Source organism: Balaenoptera borealis, assembly GCF_965194805.1.
Source record: "Balaenoptera borealis genome assembly, chromosome: 4".
Taxonomy (NCBI): Eukaryota; Metazoa; Chordata; class Mammalia; order Artiodactyla; family Balaenopteridae; genus Balaenoptera; species Balaenoptera borealis.
The window spans coordinates 81,956,635-81,974,653 of NC_138861.1; the positions used below are offsets into that span (position 1 = coordinate 81,956,635).

The 18,019-nt window shown below is 35.1% G+C and overlaps 1 long non-coding RNA gene across 4 annotated transcripts in view; it reads right to left on the minus strand.

Moving 5' to 3' along the window:
- LOC309628087 overlaps nucleotides 1–18,019 on the minus strand; it is a 483,589-nt gene that overhangs the window by 355,023 nt on the left and 110,547 nt on the right. The window lies entirely within an intron of this gene.

Consider the following 18,019-nt stretch of genomic DNA (forward strand, 5'->3'; position numbering starts at 1 on the left):
TAGAAAACAGAGGAGCAACACCTTTACTTTTTTATTTATTTATTTTTACTCAAGATCTTTTATTTTTATTTTTTATTTTTTATGATTATTTATTTTTTTCAATAAATAGTTCCCATTTTATTTTTTCTCTTCATATATAAGTTAAGCTTTATGGGGTAAGGTGTACGTGTCCTTTGTGTCTATAGCAGATACCCCAAAGTCATATAGACAGGGTAGCTTAATAAGTATTGCTGAAGACTGACCAGATTTTATTAAAGAAATCTATATTAACTAATTACCCTGACAACATTTTTACATGTGGCTCCAGGTAATTTCAGTTGTTTGGCTAAGTTTTGCCTCAAAATTCACATATACATATGGATTACTTTATCCATTTTTTTGAATTTTAGAATTTTATTTATTTTTTTATACAGCAGGTTCTTATTAGTCATCCATTTTATACATATTATTGTATACATGTCAATCCCAATCTCCCAATTCATCCCACCAACCCCACACCCCGCCGCTTTCCCCCCTTGGCGTCCATACGTTGGTTCTCTACATCTGTGTCTCTATTTCTGCCCTGCAAACCGGTTCATCTGTACCATTTTTCTAGGTTCCACATATATGTGTTAATATACGATATTTGTTTTTCTCTTTCTGACTTACTTCACTCTGTATGACAGTCTCTAGATCCATCCACGTCTCTACAAATCACCCAACTTTGTTCCTTTTTATGACTGAGCAATATTCCACTGTACATATGTACCACATCTTCTTTATCCATTTGTCTGTTGATGGGCATTTAGGTTGCTTCCATGATCTGGCTATTATAAATAGTGCGGCAATGAACATTGGGGTGCATGTGTCTTTTTGAATTATGGTTGTTTCTCTGGGTATAACCCAGTAGTGGGATTGCTGGGTCATATGGTAATTCTATTTTCAGTTTTTTAAGGAACCTCCACACTGTTCTCCATAGTGGCTGTATCAATTTACATTCCCACCAACAGTGCAAGAGGGTTCCCTTTTCTCCACACCCTCTGCAGCATTTGTTGTTTGTAGATTTTCTGATGATGCCCATTCTAACTGGTGTGAGGTGATACCTCACTGTAGTTTTGATTTGCATTTCTCTAATAATTAGTGATGTCAAGCAGCTTTTCATGTGCTTCTTGGCCATCTGTATGTCTTCTTTGGAGAAATGTCTATTTATGTCTTTAGCCCATTTTTTGATTGGTTGTTTGCTTTTTAATATTGAGCTGCATGAGCTGTTTATATATTTTGGAGGTTAATCCTTTGTCCATTGATTCGTTTGCAAATATTTTCTCCCATTCTGAGGGTTGTCTTTTCGTCTTGTTTGTAGTTTCCTTTACTTTGCAAAAGCTTTTAAGTTTCATTAGGTGCCATTTGTTTATTTCTGTTTTTATTTCCATTACTCTAGGAGGTGTATCGAAAAAGATCTTGCTGTGATTTATGTCAAACAGTGTTCTTCCTGTGTTTTCCTCTAAGAGTTTTATAGTGTCCGGTCTTACATTGAGGTCTCTAATCCATTTTGAGTTTATTTTTGTGTATGGTGTTAGGGAGTGTTCTAATTTCATTCTTTTACATGTAGCTGTCCTGTTTTCCCAGCACCACTTATTGAAGAGACTGTCTTTTCTCCATTGTATATCCTTGCTTCCTTTGTCATAGATTAGTTGACCATAGGTGTGTGGGTTTATCTCTGGGCTTTCTATCCTATTCCATTGATCTATATTTCTGTTTTTGTGCCAGTACCATATTGTCTTGATTACTGTAGCATTGTACTATAGTCTGAAGTCAGGGAGTCTGATTCCTCCAGCTCCGTTTTTTTCCCTCAAGACTGCTTTGGCTATTCGGGGTCTTTTGTGTCTCGATACAAATTTTAAGATATTTGTTCTAGTTCTATAAAAAATGCCATTGGTAATTTGATAGGGATTGCACTGAATCTGTAGATTGCTTTGGGTAGCATAGTCATTTTCACAATATTGATTCTTCCAATCTAAGAACATGGTATACCTCTCCATCTGCTTGTATCATCTTTAATTTCTTTCATCAGTGTCTTAGAGTTTTCTGCATACAGGTGTTTTTTTCTCCCTAAGTAGGTCTATTCCTAAGTATTTTATTCTTTTTGTTGCAATGGTAAATGGGAGTGTTTCCTTAATTTCTCTTTCAGATTTTTCAACATTAGTGTATAGGAATGCAAGAGATTTCTGTGCATTAATTTTGTATCCTGCAACTTTACCAGATTCATTGATTAGCTCTAGTAGTTTTCTGGTGGCATCTTTAGGATTCTCTACGTATAGTATCATGTCATCTGCAAACAGTGACAGTTTTACTTCTTCTTTTCCAATTTGGAGTCCTTTTATTTCTTTTTCTGCTCAGATTGTCGTAGCTAAGGCTTCCATAACTATGTTGAATAATAGTGGCGAGAGTGGACATCCTTGTCTTGTTCCTGATCTTAGAGGAAATGCTTTCAGTTTTTCACCATTGAGAATGTTTGCTGTGGGTTTGTCATATATAGCCTTTATTATGTTGAGGTAGGTTCCCTCTATGCCCACTTTCTGGAGAGTTTTTATCATAAATGGGTATTGAACTTGTCAAAAGCTTTTTCTGCATCTATTGAGATGATCATATGGTTTTATTCTTCAATTTGTTAATACAGTGTATCACATTGATTGATTTGCATATACTGAAGAATGCTTGCATCCCTGGGATAAATCCCACTTGATCATGGTGTATGATCCTTTTAATGTGTTGTTGGATTCAGGTTGCGAGTATTTTGTTGAGGATTTTTGCATCTATATTCATCAGTGATATTGATCTGTAACTATCTTTGTTTGTAGTATCTTTATCTGGTTTTTGTGTAAGGGTGATGGTGGCCTCATAGAATGAGTTTGGGAGTGTTCCTTCCTCTGCAATTTTTTGGAAGAGTTTGAGAAGGATGGTTGTTACCTCTTCTCTAAGTGTTTGACAGAATTCACCTGTGAAACCATCTGGTCTTGGACTTTTGTTGTTGGCAGATTTTTATCACAGTTTCAATTTCATTACTTGTGATCGGTCTGTTCATATTTTGTATTTCTTTCTGGTTCAGTCTTGGAAGGTTATACCTTTCTAAGAATTTGTCCATTTCTTCCAGGCTGTCCATTTTTTTGGCATATAGTTGCTTGTAGTAATCTCTCATGATCCTTTGTATTTCTGCAGTGTCAGTTGTTACTTCTCCTTTTTCATTTCTAATTCTATTGATTTAATTCTTCTCCCTTTTTTTCTTGATGAGTCTGGCTAATGGTTTATCAATTTTGTTTATCTTCTCAAAGAACCAGCTTTTAGTTTTATTGATCTTTGCTATTGTTTTCTTTGTTTCTATTTCATTTATTTCTGCTCTGATCTTTATGATTTCTTTCCTTCTACTAACTTTGGGTTTTGTTTGTTCTTCTTTCTCTAGTTCCTTTAGGTGTAAGGTTAGATTGTTTATTTGAGGTTTTTCTTGTTTCTTGAGGTAGGCTTGTATTGCTATAAACTACCCTCTTAGAACTGCTTTTGCTGCATCCCATAGGTTTTGGATCGTCGTGTTTTCATTGTCATTTGTCTCTAGGTATTTTTTGATTTCCTCTTTGATTTCTTCAGTGATCTCTTGGTTATTTAGTAACGTATTGTTTAGCTTCCATGTGTTTGTGTTTTTTATGTTTTTTTTTCCTGTAACTGATTTCTAATCTCATAGTCTTGTGGTCAGAAAAGATGCTTCATATGATTTCAGTTTTCTTAAACGTACTGAGGCTTTATTTGTGACCCAATATGTGATCTGTCCTGGAGAATGTTCCGTGTGCACTTGAGAAGAAAGTGTAATCTGCTGTTTTTGGATGGAATGTCCTATAAATATCAATTAAATCTATCTGGTCTATTGTGTCATTTAAAGCTTGTGTTTCCTTCTTAATTTTCTGTTTGGATGATTTGTCCATTGGTGTAAGTGAGGTGTTAAAGTCCCCCACTATTATTGTGTTACTGTCGCTTTCCTCTTTTATAGCTGTTAGCAGTTGTCCTTTGTATTGAGGTGCTCCTATGTTGGGTGCATATATATTTAAAATTGTAATATCTTCTTCTTGGATTGATCCCTTGATCATTATGTAGTGTCATTCCTTGTCTCTTGTAACATTCTTTATTTTAAAGTCTATTTTATCTGATATGAGTATTGCTACTCCAGCTTTCTTTTGATTTCCATTTACATGGAATATCTTTTTCCATTCCCTCACTTTCAGTCTGTATGTGTCCCTAGGTCTGAAGTGGGTCTCTTGTAGACAGCATATATATGGGTCTTGTTTTTGTATCCATTCAGCAAGCCTGTGTCTTTTGGTTGGAGCATTTAATCCATTCATGTTTAAGGTAATTATCAATATGTATTTTCCTATGACCATTTTCTGAATTGTTATGGGTTTGTTTTTTAGGTTCTTTTCTTCTCTTGTGTTTCCCACATAGAGAAGTTCCTTTAGCATTTGTTGTAGAGCTGGTTTGTTGGTGCTGAATTCTCTTAGCTTTTGCTTGTCTGTAAAGCTTTTGATTTGTCCATTGAATCTGAATAAGATCCTTGCTGGGTAGAGTAATCTTGGTTTTAGGTTCTTCCCTTTCATCACTTTAAATATATCATGCCACTCCCTTCTGGCTTGTAATCTTGGTTTTAGGTTCTTCCCTTTCATCACTTTAAATATATCATGCCACTCCCTTCTGGCTTGTAGAGTTTCTGCTGAGAAATCAGCTGTTAACCTTAGGGGAGTTCCCTTGTATGTTATTTGTCATTTTTCCCTTGTTGCTTTCAATAATTTTTCTTTGTCTTTAATTTTTGTCAATTTGATTATTGTGTGTCTCGGCGTGTTTCTCCTTGGGTTTATCATGTATGGGACTCGCTGTGCTTCCTGGACTTGGGTGGCTATTTCCTTTTCCATGTTAGGGAAGTTTTTGACTATAATCTCTTCAAATATTTTCTAAGGTCCTTTCTCTCTCTCTTCTCCTTCTGGGACCCCTGTAATGTGAATGTTGTTGCATTTAATGTTGTCCCAGAGGTCTCTTAGGCTGTCTTCCTTTCTTTTCATTGTTTTTTCTTTATTCTGCTCCACGGCACTGAATTCCACCATTCTGTCTTCCTGGTCACTTATCCGTTCTTCTGCCTCAGTTATTTTGCTATTCCTTCTAGTGTATTATTCATTTCAGTTATTGTATTGTTCATCTCTGTTTGTTTGTTCTTTAAATCTTCTAGGTGTTTGTTCTTCTAGGTCCTTGTTAAACATTTCTTGCATCTTCTCGACCTTTGCCTCCATTCTCTTTCCAAGGTCCTGGATCAACTTCACTATCATTATTCCGAATTCTTTTTCTGGAAGGTTTCCTATCTTCACTTCATTTAGTTGTTTTCCTGGAGTTTTATCTTGTTCCTTCATCTGGTACATAGCCCTCTGCCTTTTCATCTTGTCTATCTTTCTGTGAATGTGGTTTTTGTTCCACAGGCTGCAGGATTCTAGTTCTTCTTGCTTCTGCTGTCTGCCCTCTGGTGGATGAAGCTATCTAAGAGGTTGTGTAACTTTCCTGATGGGAGGGACTGGTGGTGAGTAGAGCTGGGTGTTCCTCTGGTGGGCAGAGCTCAGTAAAACTTTAATCCGCTTGTCTGCTGATGGGTGGGGCTGGGTTCCCTCCCTGTTGGGTGTTTGGCGTGAGGTGACCCAACACTGGAGCCTACCTGGCTCTTTGGTGGGGCTAATAGCAGAGTCTGGGAGGGCTCATGCCAAGGAGTACTTCCCAGAACTTCTGCCGCCATTGTCCTTGTCCCCACAGTGAGCCACAGCCACCCCCTGCCTCTGCAGGAGACCCTCCAACACTAGCAGGTAGGTCTGGTTCAGTCTCCTATGGGGTAACTGCTCCTTCCCCTGGGTCCCAATGTGCACATTACTTTGTGTGTGCCCTCCAAGAGTGGAGTCTTTGTTTCCCCAGTTCTATGAGAGTCCTGCAATCAAATCCTGCTAGCCTTCTAAGTCTGATTCTCTCGGAATTCCTCCTCCTTTGCCGGACCCCCAGGTTGGGAAGCCCGACGTGGGGCTCAGAACCTTCACTCCAGTGGGTGGACTTCTGTGGTATAAGTGTTCTTCAGTTTGTGAGTCACCCACCCAGCAGTTACGGGATTTGATTTTATTGTGACTGCACCCCTCCTACTGTCCCATTGTGGCGTCTCCTTTGTTTTTGGATGTGGGGTATCTTTTTTGGTGAGTTCCAGTGTCTTCCTGTCGATGATTGTTCAGCAGTTAGTTGTGATTCTGGTGTTCTCACAAGAGGGAATGAGAGCACGTCCTTCTACCACACCATCTTGAACCAATCTTATAAGATCTTTTATTTTTAAAAAAATTATTTATTTAATTTTTTTTTTACTCAAAATATTTTATTTAAAATAAAATTTTTTTAAACTCTACGTAGTCCCAATCTCTTCATAAGTACTTTTTCCCTTTGCTTGCCCAACACCTTTAAAGTAATGAATAAAAGCTTATCAACTAAAATTCTGTATTATTTTAAAACAAAGGTAAAATAAAGGCTTTCTCAGACATTAAAGCTCATAAGTTTATCACCAGCAAGCCTGTATTACAAGAAATTTTAAAGGAGTTCTGAAGGACAATGGTATAAGATAAAAATCTGGATCAACACAGAGGAATGAAAACACTGGGAGTTGACACTGCATGGGTAAATACTGAAAGACCTATATTTATTTTTAAAATTAAATTTATAATTATAAACCTTCTCACAAAGAAAATTCAGGGTCCACATGGCTTCACCATTTTACCAAATATCTAAGGAAGAAGTAATTCCAATTCTGTAAAATTTCTTTCAGAAAATAGAAAACACTAAATAATTCTATGAAGCCAGAATTACTGTAATACTAAAACTAGACAAAGATGTTGCAGGAAAAATAAACTATATCCAATAACTCTCATAAAAATTGATGCAAAAATTATTAGCAAAATTTTTCAAATTAAATCCAAAAAATAAAAAAAGTATACTATATCATGACCAAATAGGGTTTATTCTAGGAATGTAAGACTGGGTTAGTAATGAAAATCAATCAGTGTAATTCACCATATTAACAGAATAAAAAAGAAAAAACATATGATCATCTCGATAGATGCATGAAAAACATTTGACAAAATGCAACATCTATTCCTTCCTAAAAACAAACAAAAAATATACAAACAAAATCTCTTAGAAGACTATGAATAAAAAGACTGATTCTCACCCTGAAAAAGAGTATCTACGAAAAACCTAAAAACAAATTCAGAGGACTGACACTCACTGACTTCAAGACTTACTATAAAGCTACAGTAATTAAGGTAGTGTGTAGCATCAGTGAAAGAATAGACAAATAGATCAATGAAACAGAATAGAGAGCCCAGAAATTGACCCACATCAGTAAGGTCAACTGATCTTTGACAGAGGAGCAAAGCCAATTCAATGGAGCAAAGATAATCTTTTCAACAGATGGTTCTGGAACAACTAGACATATACATGCAAAAAAAAAAAAAAAAGAAAGAAAGAAAGAAAGAAAAAAAATGAAGAGTCATCATCATCTAAATATAGACCTTAAATCCTCCACAAAATTTAACTCAAAATGGATCACAGACCTACATGTAAAATACAAAGCTATAAAACTCCTAGAAGATAACATAAGAGAAAACCTAGATGACCTTGAGTATAGTGATGACTTTTTAGATACAACACCAAAGGTATAATTCATAAAATAAATCATTAATAAGATACATTTTATTAAAATTTAAAACTTCTGCTCTGCAAAAGATCACATCAAGAAAATGGGAAGACAAGTCACATACTTGGAGAAAATATTTGCAAAAGACACATCTGATAAAGGACTGTTATTCAAAATATACAAAGAATTCTTAAAACTCAACATCAAGAAAACAAGCAACTCGAGAGCCTCCCATCAAGCCTCTTAGATAGCCTCAACCACCAGAGGGCAGACAACAGAAGCAAGAAAAACTATAATCCTGCAGCCTGTGGACCAAAAACCACAGTTACAGAAAGATAGAGAAGATGAAAAGGCAGAGGGCTATGTACCAGATGAAGGAACAAGATAAAACCCCAGAAAAACAACTAAATGAAGTGGAGATAGGCAACCTTCCAGAAAAAGAATTCAGAATAATGATAGTGAAGATGATCCAGGACCTTGGAATAAGAATGGAGGCAAAGATTGAGAAGATGCAAGAAATGTTTAACAAAGACCTAGAAGAATTAAAGAACAAACAAACAGAGATGACCAATACAATAACTGAAATGAAAACTACACTAGAAGGAATCAATAGCAGAATAACTGAGGCAGAAGAACGGATAAGTGACCTGGAAGACAGAATGATGGAATTCACTGCTGCGGAACAGACTAAAGAAAAAAGAATGAAAAGAAATGAAGACAGCCTAAGAGACCTCTGGGACAACATTAAACGCAACAACATTCGCATTCTGGGGTCCCAGAAGGAGAAGAGAGAGAGAAAGGACCAGAGAAAATATTTGAAGAGATTATAGTCGAAAACTTCCCTAACATGGGAAAGGAAATAGCCACCCAAGTCCAGGAAGCGCAGAGAGTCCCATACAGGATAAACCCAAGGAGAAACACGCCGAGACACATAGTAATCAAAGTGGCAAAAATTAAAGACAAAGAAAAATTATTGAAAGCAGCAAGGGAAAAACGACAAATAACATACAAGGGAACTCCCATAAGGTTAACAGCTGATTTCTCAGCAGAAACTCTGCAAGCCAGAAGGGAGTGGCATGATATACTTAACGTGATGAAAGGGAAGAACCTACAACCAAGATTACTCTACCCGGCAAGGATCTCATTTAGATTTGATGGAGAAATCAAAAGCTTTACAGACAAGCAAAAGCTAAGAGAATTCAGCACCACCAAACCAGCTCTACAACAAATGCTAAAGGAACTTCTCTAAGTGGGAAACACAAGAGAAGAAAAGGACCTACAAAAACAAACCCAAAACAATTAAGAAAATGGTCATAGGAACATACATATCGATTATTACCTTAAACGTGAATGGATTAAATGCCCCAACCAAAAGACATAGACTGGCTGAATGGATACAAAAACAAGACCCATATATATGCTGTCTACAAGAGACCCACTTTAGACCTAGGGACACATACAGACTGAAAGTGAGGGGATGGAAAAAGATATTCCATGCAAATGGAAATCAAAAGAAAGCTGGAGTAGCTATACTCATATCAGATAAAATAGACTTTAAAATAAAGAATGTTACAAGAGACAAGGAAGGACACTACATAATGATCCAGGGATCAATCCAAGAAGAAGATATAACAATTATAAATATATATGCACCCAACATAGGAGCACCTCAATACATAAGGCAACTGCTAACAGCTATAAAAGAGGAAATCGACAGTAACACAATAATAGTGGGGGACTTTAACACCTCACTTACACCAATGGACAGATCATCCAAAATGAAAATAAATAAGGAAACAGAAGCTTTAAATGACACAATAGACCAGATAGATTTAATTGATATATATCGGACATTCCATCCAAAAACAGCAGATTACACGTTCTTCTCAAGTGCGCACGGAACATTCTACAAGATAGATCACATCTTGGGTCACAAATCAAGCCTCAGTAAATTTAAGAAAATTGAAATCATATCAAGCATCTTTTCTGACCACAACGCTATGAGATTAGAAATGAATTACAGGGAAAAAAACGTAAAAAGGACAAACACATGGAGGCTAAACAATACGTTACTAAATAACCAAGAGATCACTGAAGAAATCAAAGAGGAAATCAAAAAATACCTAGAGACAAATGACAATGAAAACACGACGACCCAAAACCTATGGGATGCAGCAAAAGCAGTTCTAAGAGGGAAGTTTATAGCTATACAAGCCTACCTAAAGAAACAAGAAAAAGCTCAAGTAAACAATCTAACCTTACACTTAAAGAAACTAGAGAAAGAAGAACAAACAAAACCCAAAGTTAGCAGAAGGAAAGAAATCATAAAGATCAGAGCAGAAATAAATGAAATAGAAACAAAGAAAACAATAGCAAAGATCAATAAAACTAAAAGTTGGTTCTTTGAGAAGATAAACAAAATTGATAAGCCATTAGCCAGACTCATCAAGAAAAAGAGGGAGAGGACTCAAATCAATAAAATCAGAAATGAAAAAGGAGAAGTTACAACAGACACTGCAGAAATACAAAGCATCCTAAGAGACTACTACAAGCAACTTTATGCCAATAAAATGGACAACCTGGAAGAAATGGACAAATTCTTAGAAAGGTATAACCTTCCAAGACTGAACCAGGAAGAAATAGAAAATATGAACAGACCAATCACAAGTAATGAAATTGAAACTGTGATTAAAAATCTTCCAACAAACAAAAGTCCAGGACCAGATGGCTTCACAGGTGAATTCTATCAAACATTTAGAGAAGAGCTAACACCCATCCTTCTCAAACTCTTCCAAAAAATTGCAGAGGAAGGAACACTCCCAAACTCATTCTATGAGGCCACCATCACCCTGATACCAAAACCAGACAAAGACACTACAAAAAAAGAAAATTACAGACCAATATCACTGATGAATATACATGCAAAAATCCTCAACAAAATACTAGCAAACAGAATCCAACAACACATTAAAAGGATCATACACCACGATCAAGTGGGATTTATCCCAGGGATGCAAGGATTCTTCAATATACGCAAATCAATCAATGTGATACACCATATTAACAAATTGAAGAATAAAAACCATATGATCATCTCAATAGATGCAGAAAAAGCTTTTGACAAAATTCAACACCCATTTCTGATAAAAACTCTCCAGAAAGTGGGCATACAGGGAACCTACCTCAACATAATAAAGGCCATATATGACAAACCCACAGCAAACATCATTCTCAATGGTGAAAAACTGAAAGCATTTCCTCTAAGATCAGGAACGAGACAAGGATGTCCACTCTCACCACTATTATTCAACATAGTTTTGGAAGTCCTAGCCACGGCAATCAGAGAAGAAAAAGAAATAAAAGAATACAAATTGGAAAAGAAGAAGTAAAACTGTCACTGTTTGCGGATGACATGATACTATACATAGAGAATCCTAAAACTGCCACCAGAAAACTGCTAGAGCTAATTAATGAATATGGTAAAGTTGCAGGATACAAAATTAATGCACAGAAATCTCTTGCATTCCTATACACTAATGAGGAAAAATCTGAAAGAGAAATTATGGAAACACTCCCATTTACCATTGCAACAAAAAGAATAAAATACCTAGGAATAAACCTACCTAGGGAGACAAAAGACCTGTATGCAGAAAACTATAAGACACTGATGAAAGAAATTAAAGATGATACCAACAGATGGAGAGATATACCATGTTCTTGGATTGGAAGAATCAACATTGTGAAAATGAGTATACTACCCAAAGCAATCTACAGATTCAATGCAATCCCTATCAAATTACCAATGGCATTTTTTACGGAGCTAGAACAAATCATCTTAAAATTTGTATGGAGACACAAAAGACCCCGAATAGGCAAAGCAGTCTTGAGGCAAAAAAATGGAGCTGGAGGAATCAGACTCCCTGACTTCAGACTCTACTACAAAGCTACAGTAATCAAGACAATATGGTACTGGCACAAAAACAGAAACATAGATCAATGGAACAAGATAGAAAGCCCAGAGATTAACCCACGCACCTATGGTCAACTAATCTATGACAAAGGAGGCAAAGATATACAATGGAGAAAAGACAGTCTCTTCAATAAGTGGTGCTGGGAAAACTGGACAGCTACATGTAAAAGAATGAAATTAGAATACTCCCTAACACCACACACAAAAATAAACTCAAAATGGATTAGAGACCTAAATATAAGACTGGACACTATAAAACTCTTAGAGGAAAACATAGGAAGAACACTCTTTGACATAAATCACAGCAAGATCTTTTTTGATCCACCTCCTAGAGTAATGGAAATAAAAACAAAAATAAACAAGTGGGACCTAATGAAACTTCAAAGCTTTTGCACAGCAAAGGAAACCATAAACAAGACGAAAAGACAACCCTCAGAATGGGAGAAAATATTTGCAAATGAATCAACGGACAAAGGATTAATCTCCAAAATATATAAACAGCTCATTCAGCTCAATATCAAAGAAACAAACACCCCAATCCAAAAATGGGCAGAAGACCTAAATAGACATTTCTCCAAAGAAGACATACAGATGGCCACGAAGCACATGAAAAGATGCTCAACATCACTAATTATTAGAGAAATGCAAATCAAAACTACAATGAGGTATCACCTCACTCCTGTTAGAATGGGCATCATCAGAAAATCTACAAACAACAAATGCTGGAGAGGGTGTGGTGAAAAGGGAACCCTCTTGCACTGTTGGTGGGAATGTAAATTGATACAGCCACTATGGAGAACAATATGGAGGTTCCTTAAAAAACTAAAAATAGAATTACCATATGACCCAGCAATCCCACTACTGGGCATATACCCAGAGAAAACCGTAATTCAAAAAAACACATGCACCCGAATGTTCATTGCAGCACTATTTACAATAGCCAGGTCATGGAAGCAACCTAAATGCCCATCAACAGACGAATGGATAAAGAAGATGTGGTACATATATACAATGGAATATTACTCAGCCATAAAAAGGAACGAAATTGAGTCATTTGTTGAGACGTGGATGGATCTAGAGACTGTCATACAGAGTGAAGTAAGTCAGAAAGAGAAAAACAAATATCATATATTAATGCATGTATGCGGAACCTAGAAAAATGGTACAGATGAGCCAGTTTGCAGGGCAGAAGTTGAGACACAGATGTAGAGAATGGACATATGGACACCAAGGGGGGAAAACTGCGGTGGGGTGGGGATGGTGGTGTGCTGAATTGGGCGATTGGGATTGACATGTATACACTGATGTGTATAAAACTGATGCCTAATAAGAACCTGCAGTATAAAAAAACAAACAAAACAACTAATACTAAACTTTCATTGGGTTATTTGTATGGAAATATGTTAATATAAATGTTTCAGACATTACATGAAATTTCTAAAAATCTTATATTTGTATTTGTATGGAAATATGTATGGAAATATGTTAATATAAATGTTTCAGACATTACATGAAATTTCTAAAAATCATATTTGTATTTGTATGGAAATATGTATGGAAATATGTTAATATAAATGTTTCAGACATTACATGAAATTTCTAAAAATCTTATATTTGTACTTGTATGGAAATATGTATGGAAATATGTTAATATAAATGTTTCAGACATTACATGAAATCTCTAAAAATCTTATATGTTCTGGTATAATGTTATAAGTAATAATCCTAGTTATTACTTTAAAATGTATATCTCAGAAATAACTAATTTTCTTGTCAACTGCATTATTATGAACTGTCATCAAATCTTTAACAGTGGTCATTTTTAAGTCTTTTGTCATTTACAGACAGTTCTGGGTGTACTCTGATGATTTTGCAAATATGTTCCTATAAAAGGGTTTCATCTTCAAGAAATACATGGAAAAGACTCTGACAAGTACAGGTTTCTGGTAACGGACTGTACTGCTGAACTGAATGAATAAGCATTTTCAGAACTCTAATGAAAAACTGATGAACTCATAAAAGTGCTAACAAAAGATCAAGATGAACAAAAAAATTAATTACATGGGACTGAGTGAACTGATGAGGATGAGTATAATTTTTGTGACTTTCTGTCTGAATTAAAAAAAAAAAAAAAAAATTCCACAAGGACTCAGAGGCAAAGAATATACAAATCAATTTTCACTGCAAAGTAAAGGAGCTGTTACAGTGGAGGATTACTGGACTGAATGTCAATACTATGACATAGTATGAGTGTGTTTCATGTTTGGTAATTGCAATCATTGTTGCTTTTGTTGTGGTCATCCATGTACAATGCTTGGTGTCAGTCGATTTATCTCTTGTAAAAATAAAATACAGTGTGTGTGTGTGAAAAAAAAAAAAAAAAAAAAAATCTAACCTCCTTCCCATCCCCTGTATGATAGCTGGCATTCATTTCACTTATATATAAGCCTATGTAAGAATATATATATATACACACACATATATATATAATTGAATACATTGTTAGTAATATTATTTTGAATAAACTCTTATCTATTAGACTCATTAAGAAGAAGCAAAATAAAATATTTTACCTTCAAAAAAGAAAACAAGCAACTCGATTTAAACATGGGCCAAAGAACTTAACAGACAATTCACCAAAAAAGACAGACAGATGACAAATAATCATAAAAAAGATGCTCCACATCATATGTCATCTGGGAAATGCAAATTAAAACAACAATGAGATGCCACTACACACCTATTAGAATGGCCAAAATCTGGAACACTGGCAATACCAAATGCTGACAGGGATGTGGCACAACAGGAACACTCATTCATTACTGATGGGAATGCAAAATGCTACAGCCACTTTGGAAGACAGTTTGGGGGTTTCTTACAAAACTAAACACATAATCTAGCCATAGCACTCCTTGGTATTTACTGAAAGGAGTTGAAAACTTACGTCCACACAGATGTTTATAGCAGCTTTATTTGCAATTGACAAACTTGAAGACAACCAGGATGTCCTTCAGTAGCTTAATGGATAAAGAAATATGGAATATCATTCAGCACTAAAAAGAAATGAGCTATTAAACCATAAAAAGACATGGAGGAAACTTAAGTGCATATTGCTAAGTGAAAGAAGCCAATCTGAAAAGGATACATAGTGTATGATTCCAACAGTATGACATTCTGGAAAAGGCAAAACTATGGAGACAGTAAAATGATCAATGGCTGCCAGGGGTTAGGTTGGAGGAGAGATGAATAGGTTGAGCAAAGAAGATTTTTAGGGCAGTGAAAATACTCTGTATGATACCATAATGATGGACACATATCATTATACATTAATTCAAATCCATAGAATGTACAACACCAGAAGTGAACCCTAATGTAAAACCATAACTTTGGGTAATTATGATGTGTCAATGTAGCTTCATCAGTTGTAACAAATGCACCACTCTGGTGGGGCTGTTGATAATGGGGGAAGCTGTGCATGTTTGGGGGCGGGAGGGTATATGGAAACTCTGTACCTTCCCTGCAGTTTTTTTGTGAACCTAAAACTGGTCTAAGAAAATAACATTTTAGTAAAGAAATCCTTAAAAAATTTTGAAGGATTATACTAGGTGATATCAAGTATTAAAAGAAATCTACAGTAATCAAATCAGTATAGCATTGGTGTCAATATAGACAAAGAATATAGGGTCCAGAATGGATTTATTTTTGAAAGAGATGCAAAGGCAATTTTGTGGAGAAAAGACAGTCCTCTCAACAAATGGCACATATCTATATTAAAAAAAGAAGAAGAATTAGAATTATTTCAATCTATAGCTTACACCATATATAAACATTAACTCAAATAGGTCATAGGCCTAACAATAAAAACTAGAACTATAAATCTTCCAGAAGAAAACATAGGAGAAAATATTTTTGACATTGGATTAGGCAAAGATTTTCCATACAGTGAAAAACTGATAAATTGGTCATAATCAGAATTAATAATTTCTGGTTTTTGAAAGACAGTAAAAGAATAAATACAAAGACCAAAGATTAGAAGAAATTATTTGCAAGTCACATATTTGATAAAGGATTTATATCCATAATACATAAAGAATTTTCAAAACCCAATAATAAGAAAACAACAAAAATTTTTAAATTAAGCAAAAGGTTTGAATTAGACACTTAAGAAGATATATGGATGGCAACATGGAAATAAACACATGGAAAATGCCCATCATTAGTCATTAAGGATATGCAAATTAAAAACCTCAATGAGATACCACTCAAACCCCAGAGGTTCGCTATTTAAAAAGACTGGCTATGCCAAGTGTTGGTGAGAATGTAGAGTAACTAGAGATCTCCTATACTGCTCGTGGAAACAGGAAATAGTCAACAAATCTAGAAAAGTGTGGCAATTTTTAAAATAACTTGTATGTACGGCTGCCATACCAAACAGCTACTTCCAAGAAAATCAGATCATATGTTCCCAAAAAGATCTGTGCACATAAACATAAATATTGTACACTGGTGTTCATAGCAACTTTCTTGCTAATCATCATCAAAAGCTGGAAACAGCACAAATGTTCATCCACAGGTGAATGGATGAACAAATTGTAGTATATCCATACACTGGAATACTACACAGCAATAAAATCAAATGAACTACTGATATATGAAACAAAATGAATGAGTCTCAAAATAATTGTGTTCAATAAAAGAAACCACAGCAAAGAAAAACTCATACTAGAACTGTATAATATTCTGGGAAGTATAAACTAGAATATAGTGACAGAAATATCAGTAGTTGCCTGGGGATGGGTGGGAGTAGGGGGGTGGGAAGGAATTAGCAAGAGGAAATGATCACAAAGGGACAAGAGGAGACTTCTGGGGACAGAAGATATGCTCATTACCTTGATTGTGGTGGTAGTTTCAAAGTATATACATTTATCAAAACTTATTTGTATACTTTATATGTATAGAATTTGTATACTTTATGTATAGCTTATTATGTTTCAATTTTACATCAATAAAGCTATAAAAAGAAGAAATATAGTATACAACAGGATAATTCATAATAAGAAACCTGATTTTTAAAAAATTAGGGATAATTACTGTACTCACTTGAAATGTTAAGTATTTTTATTCCAAATGGAACTTATTAAAAACTCCATGAAGTGCTATGTCATAGTCATATATGTAGTATCAAGCACCATGTGTGGTATGCAGTAGTTGCTTAATAAATACTCATAGACTGAATACATTTACCATTTCATTTACAGCAGAAAGAACACTGTGGAAGGAAGCATATCTAAAACTGACTAGCTGGTGCCTATCTAAACACTGCCTTCAAGCTGTCTCATTTCTGGGCCCTTAGAAGAAATAAACAACATCTGTCCCTCTGAGCATTATTGGTTTAAAGAATTTTGTGTTTAAGGAATATGATGTATACTAAAATGCGAATTATTTTCCCATTTTGCAGAAAAAAGAAAGTGATTAAAAATTATTAAGAATTAACTTATTGGAGCCAAGCCCTTTAAACATTTTAAATCTCAAATTATATCAATTCAATTCAGATAGTTATTTTTAAATGTAAGTATATTTCTTTTATATTGCTTCAATTTGCCAGATAAGTTAGGGAAAAGATAAAACAGTTAGGCTCGCATTTTTCAAATTCATTGCAAATTTCCCATACTCCAATTTATACTAGAACTGACTTAAGATATACATAATTCTTCATAGAATGTTTTCATTTTAGAAAGCATACACATCCATCATGCTTATGGATCCAAAACATGCCTTTATTAACCTTTCAGAAGAAATGTTTTGTGTACAAACAGAATACTGCATTTGAAGCAGTCCTATCTTCTATTTAGATATGATGGACATTTAAACTTTCAGGAAAAAGAAAAAAGTCCTTTCCTTCAATTAGGCAAATGTATTTAACAAAGAAGATAGAAAAATATAACATTTTTGCAAGTGTGTTTTCATTATGAAATAAAATTTTCTTTCCTGCCAGAATTAACCTTATTGAGCTGTTTCTCTGTTTTGACTTTAAGCTGAAACTGTGCGTCTTCAAAGAACATATTGGTCACTAGTTAAAAAAGAATTATCAACTTGTAACCGAGCAGGACCCCATGGGGCCTTCCCAGGACAGACCCCTCCCCCATATCCTCTGCTGTAGCTCTTTTCTGAAGTACCGAGAGAATAGTATCTCATGCATGTTTCCTGAGTGTTTCAGATGCTGAAAGTCACCACCAAATGGAAGAAATTAACTACTTGATGATCATGAGCACATAGCCCCATGTTAACCACCCTATTACCTCAACATCAACCAGAGAATCCTACACCAG